Source organism: Pinus tabuliformis, chromosome 5_1, assembly GCF_031772625.1.
Source record: "Pinus tabuliformis cultivar Carrire ecotype Pingquan chromosome 5_1, CPIR1, whole genome shotgun sequence".
In the NCBI taxonomy this organism is placed as follows: Eukaryota; Viridiplantae; Streptophyta; class Pinopsida; order Pinales; family Pinaceae; genus Pinus; species Pinus tabuliformis.
The window spans coordinates 398110319-398125542 of NC_142305.1; positions in this window are offsets into that span (position 1 = coordinate 398110319).

Sequence of the window (15224 nt, forward strand, 5' to 3'; positions counted from 1 at the left end):
AGGCCTAAATGCCCTAAAAATAGATAATCCATGATACAAGGTGGATAGGTCATCAAGCCAACCCCCAAAAATAGTCTCAACAATGAATAAACATGAAAAATAGCCTCGAAGAACCACACATGTCAGTAAAAATTCCTTCAAGGGTAATATCATCATCAAAAATTCATTTCTCTCCATAAAAGGGTGCAATGAATGGCTCAAGGGGTATATTTCATCCTAAAAGTCATTCCTCCTCATCTAAAAGTGAAGCCTCATCACTAAAAATAGGACTCTCAAGCCCACATAAACCTCCAAATTCTTGTTTCATCATCAAATGTAGGTTAGAAAATGATATCATCAAGCTATGGCATGATGTCATCATGGTATAATGTGCAAAATACCCTCCAAAGGGTTCCTAAATCATCATTATCATCAACCATCATCAAGAGAAGAGTAACATCCATCAAGAAGCCACAATGACAGCTTAAAGACATCCTATCATCTCAAAGGTACACCTACTCCCAAGGAAACATGCTAGCCAAAAAAGTCAATTCCAAGATCCTAAGGATGGCGGAGGGTCTCATCATATGTGTCAAGTCCTCATCAAGGTCAACGCTCCTCAAAGGTGCCTCAACATCCTCCAACAAGTTTTCTGTGTCATCGTGGAATGTAGTTAGACATCATCTATGAGTGGTGGAGAAGCAACACATCATCCCTCAAGGAGCCCTGGTAGCACTTGGAAGAATCATCTAGCACGTACTCAAGGAATCAAGTGACATCAACATCATGGGTACAAGGACCATAAGAGCTTCAAGGTGGACCACATTTAATGTCAAAGCCATCAAAGTACCTCACACAAGTATCATCTTCAAATGTCTCACTAGCTTATGACTGTATACAAGTTGCTAGTCTTAGGTATGTAAGGGTTATCACATGTTGCCATTAAGTGCTTCCAACCTTAAGAGGAGGAACAATTCCTATGCCAACCTTTTCAAATTATTAGCGCAAGAGATAGGTGTTATGGATTGGGGGTTTACTTCATGAAAGATGCCATAGCCTTATACTAGGTTACGTAAAACCATCACCCATGAGTGTCACTGTAGAGGGAGTGCTTAGCGACTTGATTTACCGTCCCTCACATTTGTTTTTCCAAGCATCCGATTTTCCTTTTCCTTTGCTTTAAATGGCTTGTTTAACAAGCTTCATTGATTATCATGTAAAGATGATGTAATCCACATTTAATGATAAGCATTTTCTCAATTAATCTCAAGGGTGGGATGTCCTTTGAGAGTTCATTTTACATTGATAGACGTAAAATATGCATGCAACTCTAGGGATGAGCGGCTATATAAGAGGGGGTAGATCTCAAGTTAAATTGGCTTTTGATTTTCTTTACATCCCTTTCTATTATTTTTCATTTTGACATTTGACTTATGCTTTTTCCTTTTTTTACAATTGCATCAACCTCAGGAACTTCAACCTCATAAGATGAGTTATACAAGAATCCAACATAAGCGACTAACAACAACCAATCAAAAGATGAGATAATGAAATAAGGGAACCATGACAAGTGTTAAGTATGAATATCATGGAGACACAACAATCATTAGAGCCTCTTATTTGTGCCATTCCTAGACAATGAAAGAAAAAACCTAAGGAAGGTCACACTAAGCTAGGAGCAATTGATCAATGTTGCGAACATCAGAAATAAATAAATAAATAAAATAAAATAAAAAAAGTAAATAAATAAATAAAATAAATAAATTATAGATATATATATATATATATATATATATATATATATATATATATATATTCGTAAAAATCGGTAAAAAATCTGTAAAAATCAGCAAATACAAAAATATTCATTTTTTTCGATTTTTTTAATATCTAAAGCATCCACAACATAAAATAAATACATTGATAAACAAATATGAAAAAATAACTAATATATGAGATGTGTAATATCATGTCTAGTGCTACATCACACATAACAACAAATCATGTCCCAAATACTAAGTCCTGAGTCCTAACTCAGCTTCAAAATAATAATAATAATAATAATAATGTATCTCATATCATGAGTCATAATGTCATATACAATGAAATGAACCAAATAACTAATACTATTGATTTCATATGCCCCTCTTGCAAGAAAATGTAACATTTTTCCCTCTAGATGAAGAAGGCCGTGGGGATGGTAGTGGACTCTGTTGTGCTCTAGAATTTGAAGAAATAGGAGCTATAGGAGGTAGCCCACATCTTCTACTGGTGGCAGGGGTAGGTGATGTCACCTCCTCCTCTTGTTGCTCCTCCTCTACCCCCTCTACTACCTCCTGCTCTAACCAATCAGGGGCCGACGCCATGATAGGCCTCTCGACCTAAACCCTCCATGCAGCAATGGTGTTAGTCCCATCCAATGAGATGGCCTCCACATCAGGTGTCCTCTCAATTTGCCTCACCCACAATCGAAGATTGTAGTAGACGTAGACCATGTCATTAAGTTGTTGGAACTCCAACCTGTACAAGGGTCATAAATTAATAAATTATAAATAATAAAATAATAATAAAAAAATGGTATATGATGAATTCAAAAAATTAATTGGAAACTTGGAATATTTTAACCTGTTGCGCTTCTTGGCATGTATTTTTTCAAATACACTCCAGTTGCGCTCGCATCCCGAGAAGCTACATGTTTGGCTGAACACTCGAAGGACAAGCCTTCAGAGATTGGGTACTATGCCAACATAGCTTCTCCACCATGCATCTACAACAAATAAGATAAACATAAGAAAAAAAATGAAATTTGAATGTTGAAGCAAAGTATGAACTTGAAAAGACAATGAAATTTGAAACAAACTAAAGCTTACCTGGCATTTTAGTCTTCCTATCCACAACAACCATGTCAAAGCTAAATGTGCCACCTGCCATCCTGTATATCTCCATTTCTTTGGATATTTCTGCATGTTTTGCTGGAGATGGCACCATCCTCTAATTGCAAGTGAATAATCCATCCATGACCTCAGCATCAAATAAAAAATCACAGGAGTAAGAAAATGCGGGGTTCAGGAAGATCCCTGCAGCATGAATGGGACGATGGATGTATTGTTCCATCGCTCATCAATCACTTCCCATAGGAGTTGTTGTTTCTCAAACCCCTCATCCCCCTTATCATCATAGTATCTTTGAATGGATTCTTTGGCCCTATCCATGGCCTCATACAAGTAGCCCATTGTGGGCTTGTCTCCATCAACTAATCAAAGAACCTTTACCAAAGGTTCAGTAATGCTACACAACTCCTACATTCCCGCCTAGAAGCTTTCCTGGTATGAAACTAACCTCCATATGGCCTCATACAAGTAGCCCATTGTGGGATTGTCTCCATCAACTAATCGAAGAACCTTTACCAAAGGTTCAGTAATGCTACACACCTCCTACATTCCCACCCAGAAGCTTTCCTGGTATGAAACTAACCTGCATATGGCCTCTCCCTCTGGTTTTTGGCTATATGCCAAATCACGCCACTCATCTAAAAGAAACATTATCTTCACGTACCACATAGAATTCAAGAGGGATTGAAGAGATATGAAACTGGTGGCAAACCGTGTAATGGTAGGGCGCACCAACTCCTTGTTGTTGGTGAATGTTCTCATCAAATGAAACACAAATGCATGATTATATATATAAAAAAAAATTAATGTTTTTTAATGATTCAACAATATCATTGACAAAAAGAATTTTTCCTATGTCCTCCAACGTTAAATCAATGCAATGTGTAGCATAAGGTGTCCAAAATAAACTAGGATGTCTCTCCATAAGCATCTTGCCAGCAACAACATAATTTGCAGCATTTTTTGTTATGACTTGGACAACATGTTGTGGACCCACCTCCTGAATGAACACATCCAAAAAATCACATAATAACCGTGCATCTTTGATATGTGCAGATGCATCAACAGATTTCATAAACATTTGTCCCCCTGGGACAATTAACCAAGAAGTTAATAAGGCTTCTAACCTTTTGATCGGTCCAACCATCTGACATCACAGTGCATCCTATGTGTACCATGATTCCCTAAAATCCTCCAATCTCTTAGTGCAGTCAACCTTTTCATTTTGAAGAATGCCCTCTAAAGTCATCATATGAAGGGACTTTGTACCCTGGGCCAACAATAGTAATAGCATCAATTGCGGGCTGGAAAAATGGATTGTTCTTGGAAACGCTGAAAGGAATATCACCCCAAAGAAGAAAATTTCCCAACTTGTCAGCTTCTTTCTTCTCCCTTTTTTTAATAAATGATGAGATAGATGGTTGTGCACCAGGTGTGGTTCTAGGAACAAAAAATGATGAGGTAGCTATAGGGTTGGGTGTAGATGTTGATGGTGAAGTAGAACCAGTACCACTCTCACGGTCACCTCCTAATCCTGACACTCTACTCCCTGCTATTTGACTCTTCAGACCTGCCTTGAACAATTTGGTTGTCTCTATTTCTTCCAATGATTTGAGGGCTCTTCGGATGATTTCTAGATTTGTATTTGAGCAAGGCCCTACCTCATCTCCAGGAACTTGTGCAAGGTGACACTTCAATCTGTATACCTCCCCTATCATATGATGCCCACATAACTTGCAAGTCAAATTTGATCTGTCAAACCATCCATCAGGTTCAGAAAATTCCCACAGAGGGTCCAATTTCCTTGGCATGTTTGTAACTTTGTTGAATCTTGAGTTTTAATATAAGATTTAAGTTTGAAGTTTGAACCTAGGGCACAAGAAGAATTGCAAGTTAAACAAATGAAATTAAAATTTACATAAAACATTTTGAATTTTGAAAAAAAAAACCCCTCAACTCAATGCAACAATAATGGAAAAAAATACACATTCAAACCCAAGCAAAAATAATGGAAAAAACCTAGGGTGTGAGAAGAAATTAAACAAATAAAACTGACAATCAAGATTTTGCATTTTTTACCAAAATAACCCTCTCCATTAAATGCAACAAAAATGACAAAAAAAATACACTCAAATCCAAACAAAAATCATGGAAAATAAATGGGTGATAGAAAACCAAGGAAAAACAAGAAAAAAACAAAAAAAAAATGGCCAAATTTGATGCCCATATCTGAAAACCACGCTCCACTGAAGAAACTTGGTCCAAACTTGAATTTTGTTTGCTTGGGATGCTAAATTTCTTCACTTTTCTCCTCTCTTTCCCTTGTAGATGAGTTATCCTCATCCTTAGCTATCACTCTTGCCCTTTGTCTGCAAAATGAGAAAAAAAAACAAACAAACAAACCAACCGAATTTAGCTTCATTGTTTTCCGCCCCGACGATTTTTTACGATCAGATCACGATTTCTTGAAAATAAAAAAATCGCCTATAACATCGACCGATAAAATCATCTCTCTGAAAAAATTGTGGTTTTTTTAAAACATCGCGATGTTAGCAACACTGCAATTGGTAACCACCAAGGTAAAATGAGGAAACAAGTATACATGTAATAACCCTGGTCATCTTGCAAAATATGTAGATATTGTCTCAATCAGGGTGCAGTGATTTATATAATAAATGATATTTTTTATCTCCTTACACTTGTATGGTTAATTGTAAATATTTCCCTTAGTTATCTTTATATACATTCAATATATATACCTAAGTGTCACAAGTCAATTATTTTATCAGTCATTATGATTTGTTATAAATGAACACATGTTAGATATTGTATTACTTGAACACCGAGATCTATTAAATTCCTATATTCGCAAGCATTGGTGTTCTTATAGATCGGGATATTTATGATGTTAAAGATATCAGAATAACAAGTGATGTGTTTTAAAGTAGTTTTATTTATAATTTCTTTACTTATAAGGTTTGTAAGCCTTAGTACATAAACCTATGAAATATGGTATAACTCTAATATTGATGGGGGTGATAGTGAAGGGCTCATATAAGCATGGACCTAGTTAATACTTTCCAAATTAAGTGAACACTGGATCATAGTGACTTTAAATCAAAGTATTGTGAACATCGACCATATACAACATGATATACAAGGTATTAGGAGGGGACCATTTTGGGGGAGGACTGTGCACAGGCATTTTGAGAGAGGATGGAGGATGGAGAATGAAGGAAGGTCACAAGAAGATATTTAGAGGAATTCGAGCACACAGTAGATGAGATATTTCTACACACCCTGTCAATTCTAGAAGGGAGTATGAGAAGATGGAAAATGGAAGACCGGGAATGAAGGAGGGCCAAATGGCAGGGAGCTGATTGTCCAAAGAAAACAGAGTAGAAGTGACAAGACTAGGAGGATAGAGGAACATCAGGGATTGGCCCAACAGGGCCAGACCCTAACTAACCAAGAGTAGTTAGCGAACAGTAGAAAAGGAGGAAGTCAGGACCAGGAGGGGCACGGTGAATTAGAAGAAGCAATAGTGAGAGTGCAGTAAAGGAAGGAAGTAACTAGTGGGATACAGAGAGGAGGTTAGCATTGAATTCAACATCTGAGGAGAATAATTCGGGAATCTATCTGCAAAGGAAGGAGATGCATGAGTTTGAAATTGTGTGGATGACATCACGAGGGCTACAGAAGTACCTGCAACATCATAGGTTAGTAAGAGTAACCTACAGAGGCTCATAGATTAGGATCCTATTGTTTACATATCTACATAATACCTAGATGCTAGGGCTATTTAGCAGACTGCAAACAGATTAAGAATGATTTTGTGTCTAGATGCTAGGGTCCTATTAGAAGATCGGTTGATTGACATTGAGTTACCTGAGATGTACTTCGTAGAATCAGACTAGCCTCATAGCTATCTTATTCCCTGATGGGCTATTCAGACTCGAGTCCACATTTAGCTAATATGAAAACTTGAATAACCTCATATTTCCAAAGGCGTAGACCCTGTAGATTGTTTCATACCAGTATGGATTTACCTATGAAATGTCAATACTCGCCCACTACTCAGAAATGAGATCTTGCAGTAATGACAGGTGAACTTCTATAATAATACACCAGAAATATGAATTCTCCTCTACTGTAAACGAGAATATTGGCCAAGTTTGAGGGTGGAGATACTTCATCTTTGGATCCCCTCATTGTATAAAAGGGTGAGGGCATCGGGTTGTCTTAGCCTATTTCCTTGCCAAAATCTCAGAATCAGAATGCTCTGGATGCCCAGAATTGGTTGGAGTTGCTGAGCAACCTCAGGATGGAGACAAGTCTCTGGAAACCTTGAGTAAAGTGAGGGTGGAGATTTTGAGCAACCTCAGGATGGAGACAAGTCTCTAGAAACCTTGAGTAAAGTGAGGGTGGAGATTTTATCTCTGGAATCCCTTGTTGGCTAATGGGTGGATATGTTTATCTCTGAAGTCCCTTGTTAACTAATGGGTGGAGATGTGTATCTCTGGAGTCCCTTGTTAACTAGTGGGTGTATATGTGTATCTCTGGAGTCCCTTATTAACCAATGGGTGGAGATGTGTATCTTTGGAATCCCTTATAGACTATTGGGTGGAGGAAAAACTACCTCTAGAAGCCCTGTATCAGCCTACAACCAAACAACAATATGCAGGATGGAGGTGGGACAAACCTCTAGAATCCCTGGCCTAAACATTGGGACAGGTTTCACAAGCTAGGGGGTGACACTTGCACAGTTGGCAGTTGTCAATGGTTGGGAGGAAAATCATGAAACCTATCCCTATGCCCATTCTGAGGTATCTTGATAACTATAATGCCCAAAACTTGTTTAGACAATTCACTACAAATCAGGGTTACAAAATGGCAAGTATTGTCTAAATTACATGACATTTTGAGACCATATGTAGGCATGGATTAAGCAGTACATTTAGCCATTGTGGTTGAAATTGCAGCTATGAACAAAGTTGTATGTTGAGGCATGGATTTGTAGTCTTAAAATCTGTTGTACACCTAGACTCCATGGCCACCCCATACACTAAATGGGCCTCTACAAGCTAAACGATCTACACGATCATTGGGATGGTATTGTTCTTAGGAGATAATAGATAGGAAACAAGGCTTCAAGCCTCCTTAAGATGAGGCCACTAGACTTCATATGGTGGTGTCTGACACTTGAAAGGATTCATAATATCAAAATAGTATGACACTTGATGTCTTAATTGCAATTCATGATGTTCATAGGAAGAAAACCTAGGACATTTGGAATGATATTGTTTATGTATGGATTGGGCATTCATTTGAGGCTTATTAAGACTTTGTTCTAGCCTTGTACATGCTTCAATCTGTTGGCATATACAACTGACAATGGCTTATGATGACTCTATCCCTGAAGTTTCCTTAGATAAACTCGACTATTATTATAGAATTTATTTTATATATACATGCCCTCCCTAATTGTTGCTCACACAAATGTATACTATATGTATTGGTGTACTCCTTGAGTGTTTTTCTATTTGTGATGCTATAAACCATGATTCAAATGGAAGAATCGTTTCTAGTAATGGTCAAGGTTACACACTTAATCACACAGTTTGCAAAATTTTAAGGGTCTGACGTAGAGGCTATGTGAGGTTGGTGTCAATTCAGTCTAATGCAACAACCAGGAATTTTGTTGCACTTTCCTTACTGGGGTTCATTCTATGCCTATGAACTTGGCCATCCATACCAATTCCATACCTGATGGGTTGCATGATTTCCTTGTAGGTTGTCCTCTCAAACCCTGAACGCGTAAGAATTAGGCTAAAACCGTGTGTTGGTGAATATAGAGTGAAGAGAAATTACAAAGTTTGATTAATTACCATCTCCCTAAGATCATTTTTGCAATTGTGGACTTGGCACTTTTAGCCTCTAGTACTCTTGGTTGTTGAGGGATTGGCTTCCTCATTTCTCAAAGAGCCAATTCCCATGTCTAGTAATCAATTTCTATTTCATATGTTAAACACAAAAAAGAAATGATACTCACATGTTTAAGACTAGATGTTGTTGTATTTATACGTATATATGTTACAACTATGAACGAAATAAAAAACTGGATTTGGAGCATGACCTTAACAATTATACCAGGTCTTGTCATGTCACCTCAAGGTTGGATCACTAGGCACTAGAATTTTCCAGTTGAAGGATCTTATCTTACCAGGATAAAATTACCTTCGTACTAAGGATGCTTAGTGATTTGAAGCCTTATTTTGAATACAACCCAAACATAAACCAATATGTAATGTAATGTCATTTTTCCTATTGGTAGCAATACAACCTACATAGTGCTTTTATGCCCTTGATTCTCTCTGTATCTATTTTTCTCGTTTGGTCGCACCACTTTGGTGCGTGCGTGAGTATATATATATATATTTATCAGATATTCCCCGTCCCGTAGTTGATCATACATTACAGAAATACTGCTCCCCTGCACTTATATCCTTCATCTGGGTGGGTAGTCTACCATTTATATGTTTTGTGGTCACTATTTTAACTAGTTTTAGTATGCCTGGTACTTTTCCAGCTCATCACTTCTCCTTTCTACAATCAGAGATTTTCCATATCCTGTTGTTACTCCTTACTGCCATATATATTCTTAAGTGAATTATTAGAACAAACACTCCCTCTGCCCCCAAGCGTCCAGATGCCTATCTGGACTGACATTATTTCTCTTCTATGCCCACAATATAATCTGGAGGAGGGCTCTTGTCTTCGGCCCATCAACTATTACTCTCTCTGGAGGCGTTGGATTAATTTGTTCATTATATCAAGGCCATGCAAGGATTTTGGTTTCAGGTTGTGTAACTGGTGGTGGACCTGCTAGGGATGTTGTTGATGTTGTTGCTGCGAGGGATTATAGCTTGGTTCTACCACATTTCATCTCTGGTATCCTGCATTGTAGTTTACTTGCTTTGTTTCCTGCATAATACTCCGGGAGCCCTGGGTTTTTCCGTCAGCCGGTAAATTATAGCTCCAACGATTTTTGAATTTCTACCTGGCGGGCATTGGGATCATTATTAGTGAATAGACTGGGGTCCTATTCTTCTTTACTCATATGTCAGTTTCCTCTGACACTCTAGGATGTGGATGATTATGCGCAGATTCATCAAATCAGGAATTCTATTTTTATGTGCATGGAACTTTTTCTTTTCCATTTCGGGACGCGATCTGACGGCGGAGTCCCTCGATCGGTGTTATGCAGGTATGTTTCAATGTGGGTTCAGATTTCTATCCTAAGAACGTGGATCCAAAAACATTCCTGCATGGATATCTATTGGATTCACTGGGTGTCTCACCTACCAACTCAGACATTTGTTTATGACTAACATTCTACTATATTCTCTACATCCATATCTCTATATACTCCCACAATATGTCCACGCTGGACCCTTTTGCATCTAACACATCGAAACATGAGGTCTTTATACGGGCCATGCTGGAGGCTGAATGACAACATCAAATATACTCTAGATCTGAGCGGGGGGAGGGCCCCACTATTTCGCATGCAAGGCGTCCCGGGGTAGATCCAATTAATTTGCCAGATGGAGAACATGCTACCTTGCCTCACACGGGGCACGTCACGTAGGTGGTGATAAGCGAGGTCGCCATAAACATCGTGCCATTAAAATTACCACCCCAGGTCCATTTCTCAATTTCGTTCATGATGTTCTGATCGACAGAGTTACGAGCTTACAGAAGAGGGCCCTTGTTGGAAAATGGCACTTTGTTTAAGTAAGTGAGGGTGAAATGAGGAGTTGGGTGGAAATGAAGTGGAAACCACTGCTTGGCTATATGCCCTCTATGGTGCGTTTGATGGGTGGTTGGAATAGTTTTCACTTCCTCAGCGAGGAGAATTTACACAAAATCCAGGCACTTCCTTGGATTAAAGGACAAAATTTCTTAGCGTTGCACTCTTGGTACGTTGGTTTCAACCCACTGAAGGAGACGTCGAGGAACAAACTTATATGGGTTAAATTATCAGGCCTCCCAATTGAATTCTGGACCCAACAAGTTCTCATGGACATTGGCAATGCGATTGGCAAGTTTGTATATCGATCCAAAGTGCCTGGGCGCTTGGGACAAAAGAATTGCATGGATATTGATTGAGAAGGACTACAGTGGAGGGTTTCCAGATCATATTGAGCAACAATGGGAAGACACTCACTTGGTGCAGCAACTGGACTTCTGGGGTGTTCTATTCGTTGCCTCATATGCCATCACACTGGACACCTTATGGCACAATGTCCACGCAAGATGGGTGGTCGTCGGACACCACGAGGGCGGTATAATGCTGGCGTTAAGGAGGCAGCTGGCAGTTGTCCAAACTTCTACATGACTGGACATGGGGAGTGTTTTCGTCTAGGTGGCACACAACACATAACAGGTACTCTGTCACACCCTATACTTTTCCATCCCTTTGTTTCACACCCTAAGATAAATGCTGAGTCGGCCCCTATATTGGTGCCATCATCTCCTTGGACCTTTGAAGATTCTGGTTCTCCTACTGTGGATGACTCCTCCTTGACCCCGACGAAAAGATACCCCTGCTTACAGTTTCTGCTCCTCCTCTTTTGGATTTTGTTCCATCCCATATGACACCTTATGACGTCCCCTCCACCTCTCACATTACATATGTTCCAGCCCTCGCCCCTCACCCAACCTTCTCCGACGTCCAACACCTGACCTATTTCACCCATGTCACCCATGGTCTCGCCGACTAATTCGGTAGACAGTGATTTAGATTTCCTTTTACAGAAGAAGACCCTCGACTTACGCACCCTCATGATCCACAAGCCTTCGGGTTCTTCGTCTCCGCATATTAGTCCCTCCTCGGCTGGAAATATCATTGTTCGATGGAAGCAAAGTAGGGATAGTCGTCATTTCGGAGGATGCACCCGAAATTCCCATATTTTTCCTACAAACCCTTTAACCCTGATTGACGTGCCTATTGCATCTCCAATCTCTCCTCGGGCCCTTAAAGCAACGATGCCCAAATCCAAACCGTCATGAATTTTATCCTATCCATGAATATATGGGGTCTGGGGGCATTACAAAAAATTTTGACCCTCAAAGAACTTTTCCATTCTACGCACCCATATATTATTCTTCTATAGGAAACTATGCATCTGGCTTAGTAGGCGATCAAATATTTCAAGAAGATGCTCCCAGACTAGCATATGGTGTCTACTGATGCAGTTGGGCACTCGGGGGGTTTGGTAGCCCTATGGGATCCAAGATGAGTCAAGATGAAGGCTTTTTCATGTTTTGCGGGTATTCTCCTTGTTGGACATATTAGAGGTCTACCCGGAAGAATACATATTTTGAATATATATGCTTCGTATAGGAACGAGACGCATTTTGGCATAACCTAATATTATATGGGATGTTGGGTATGTTTACTTTAATCATGGCGAGTGACTTAAATTGCACCATCGATTTGGACGAGGTTTGGGGTAGATCCAGAAGAATAGATAACATGGCAGATTTGATCAAAGACATAATAAATGTCCATAACTTGATAGATATATGCCGACCAAAAATTGCTCCTACATGGGATAATGGTAGGGTTGGGGAAGGATATGTAGCTAAAAGGCTGGATCGATTTTTACTGTATGAACAATTAGTGGAGAAGCTCAGGTCAGTGCAATCTAATATTGTGAACAACTATATATTTGATCATCGTCCCATAATGCTTACCTGGCACCATGGGGATCTTAGATATGGGATTCCTTGTAATTTCAATCGAGCCTGGTTAGAAGAACCAAAATTTGAAGTTTTGGTGTGGGATTACTTGTCTGGGGGTCGCGTTGGGAATATTTCTTCCATGGTACATATACAGGAGAAACTTTGGGGTCTAAAGGCTGTGGTGAAGTCATGGGAGTGGAGGAAAAATGACCAATAGAAAAAGGATTTAAATGATATAAATGTGACCTTGGAGTCTCTTCGGTCACTCATGTTATCACATCTCCCATCGACAGAGGATCGGGATCAAATACAAGCACTGGAGCTCAAAAGGAAACATATTCTCCAAAAAAGGGAATTGACATGGCGCCTTAAGAGTAGGGCCTTATGGATTTGAGAAGGGGATAAGAACACAAAATTTTTTCACCGTTACGCAAATCATAGAAGGAAGGTTAATTCTATTTGGGAGATTTCTGATGCTGAAGGAAACTGGGTGTAGACACAACAGGAGATTTCAAGACTGGCGGTAGCACATTTTGAACGGGCATATCAACACAGGGATTTAGAATGTGTAGAGGATCAAGTGTGGGGGGTAAATGAATATCCCATGATGTTTGATGAGGAAGCCAACGCGGCCCTATATAAGGCAGTCTCGGGAGAAGAAATCCTACAGGTGCTTAAATCTCTAAAGGGTGACAAGAGCCCCGGTCTAGATGGCTAGATGGTGGAACTATTCACCCATTTTTTCGACATTTTCCAAGAAGATCTTACTGATATGGTGGAAGAATCAAGAAATAGGGGATCCATACACCCTCATATAAACTCCACTTATATAGATATCATCCCTAAGAAGGCCTCCTCTTACACGTTCTCAGATTATCAGCTTATCTCTCTTTGCAATCTTATTTACAAGATTATTTCTAAGACGATTGCAACCAGGATCAAGCACACGCTATCAAAGTACATTTCTCCTGAGCAATTTGGATTCTTACAGAACAGACAAATACATGATGTTGTGTCTATTGCACAAGAGTGTTTACATACAATCCATGTTAAAAAAGTAAATGTTGTTGTTATGAAGGTTGACTTACAAAAGGCATATGACTGCCTTGATTGGGGATATCTAAGGATGGTACTTCACAAAGTCGGGATTCAGGCCAAAGGCGCTGAATGGATAATGGCATGTGTAATGAACGTCAGGTATGCAGTTGTTATTAATGGATATCCTTCTCGTTTTTGTGGGGCGGGTCAGGGACTAAGACAGGGGTCGGGGATATGTCATTTATGTAGGAACGAGGGGGAGGATAACACTCATCTTTTTTTTAAGTGTCCTATATCGATACAAATCTGGCATTATTTTGCCAACTATATAGGTATCTCATTCATACAATATGATAATCTATCTGACTGTTTGTATGGGTGGAGTAAACAAAAATCCTCATGGAGGCTGATTCCATTGGCTGTGTTCTAGGAGACATGGCATTGGCGCAATCAAATTATATTTGAAAATTATAAGGTAAAATATGTGCTGGTAATGGACCGTATATCTAAATGGTACAATGGTGGCATTGAACTAAAATGTGGACCCAAGAAAAAGATTTGTTCGAGCCTTCCTTAGATACTACAAACCCTAGGAGACAAGCGGGTTATTTTGATGGTGCGGCACAAAGATGACTATGTGGATGTGGTTTTTGGATCAAAGTAACAAAAGGTCAAGAATTTTGGGTCCACTAGGGTGCTGGTAGGGGCACAAATATGAAGGCAGAAGCCATGGCCTTATGGGGTCTGCTTTGGTTCTCTACTTTTTTTAACATTCCATCCATGCACATTTTTGGAGATTTTCATATCATTATTGAACATGTACTGGGCAGAAACATAATACAACAAAATATGCTTCATGGATGGCTCTGCTGGATCGAGAATCTATGGGCCTCTTTTAGAGACTCAATGATCCAACACATTGGATGGGAATACAACCAAAACACGTACCATATGTCCAAGATGGGTCTAGCAGATGAACCAGATGGTATGCACATTGAAATAAAGATGGGAGCTAACACTGTGGATGTTGGGTGTCCAACTTTGGAATGTTAGCCTCACTCTCATGTGATGGAAACAATTCTAAGTCCAAAATAATTAGATTAATTAAAATCAAGAAAGTTTGATTTAATCTTACCTTTCTAGATTGAGTTTGTTCCTCATGGTTAGGAGTCAGTGTAGGCTTGGTTGAGAGATTCTCTCCAACTAGTTAGGCTCCTAGATTAGTGTTTGGTTGAGAGATTTGCTCAACCATAGTGTCCAAGATAGATGTACTAACTTAGACAAACTTCTTCATGTATTTATTTGTACTATTATCATTATTTGTATTACATTGCATTACGACCTTTTCAGCCATCTCTGGTTTTTCTATGTTTCTAGTATTTTTTATGTGCGTTAATTTTATTTAATATTCTACATGCGGTAACAGAGCTAAAAAGATATACAGAGCATGCAACCTTTTGTGTGAATTCCTTTTGCGTGTGGGAAGAATGTTGGAGCACGAAGGTGTATGCAACTCTGTGTATGAACAGAGCAGCGTGTGAACAGATGAATGGATGTCATTGTGGG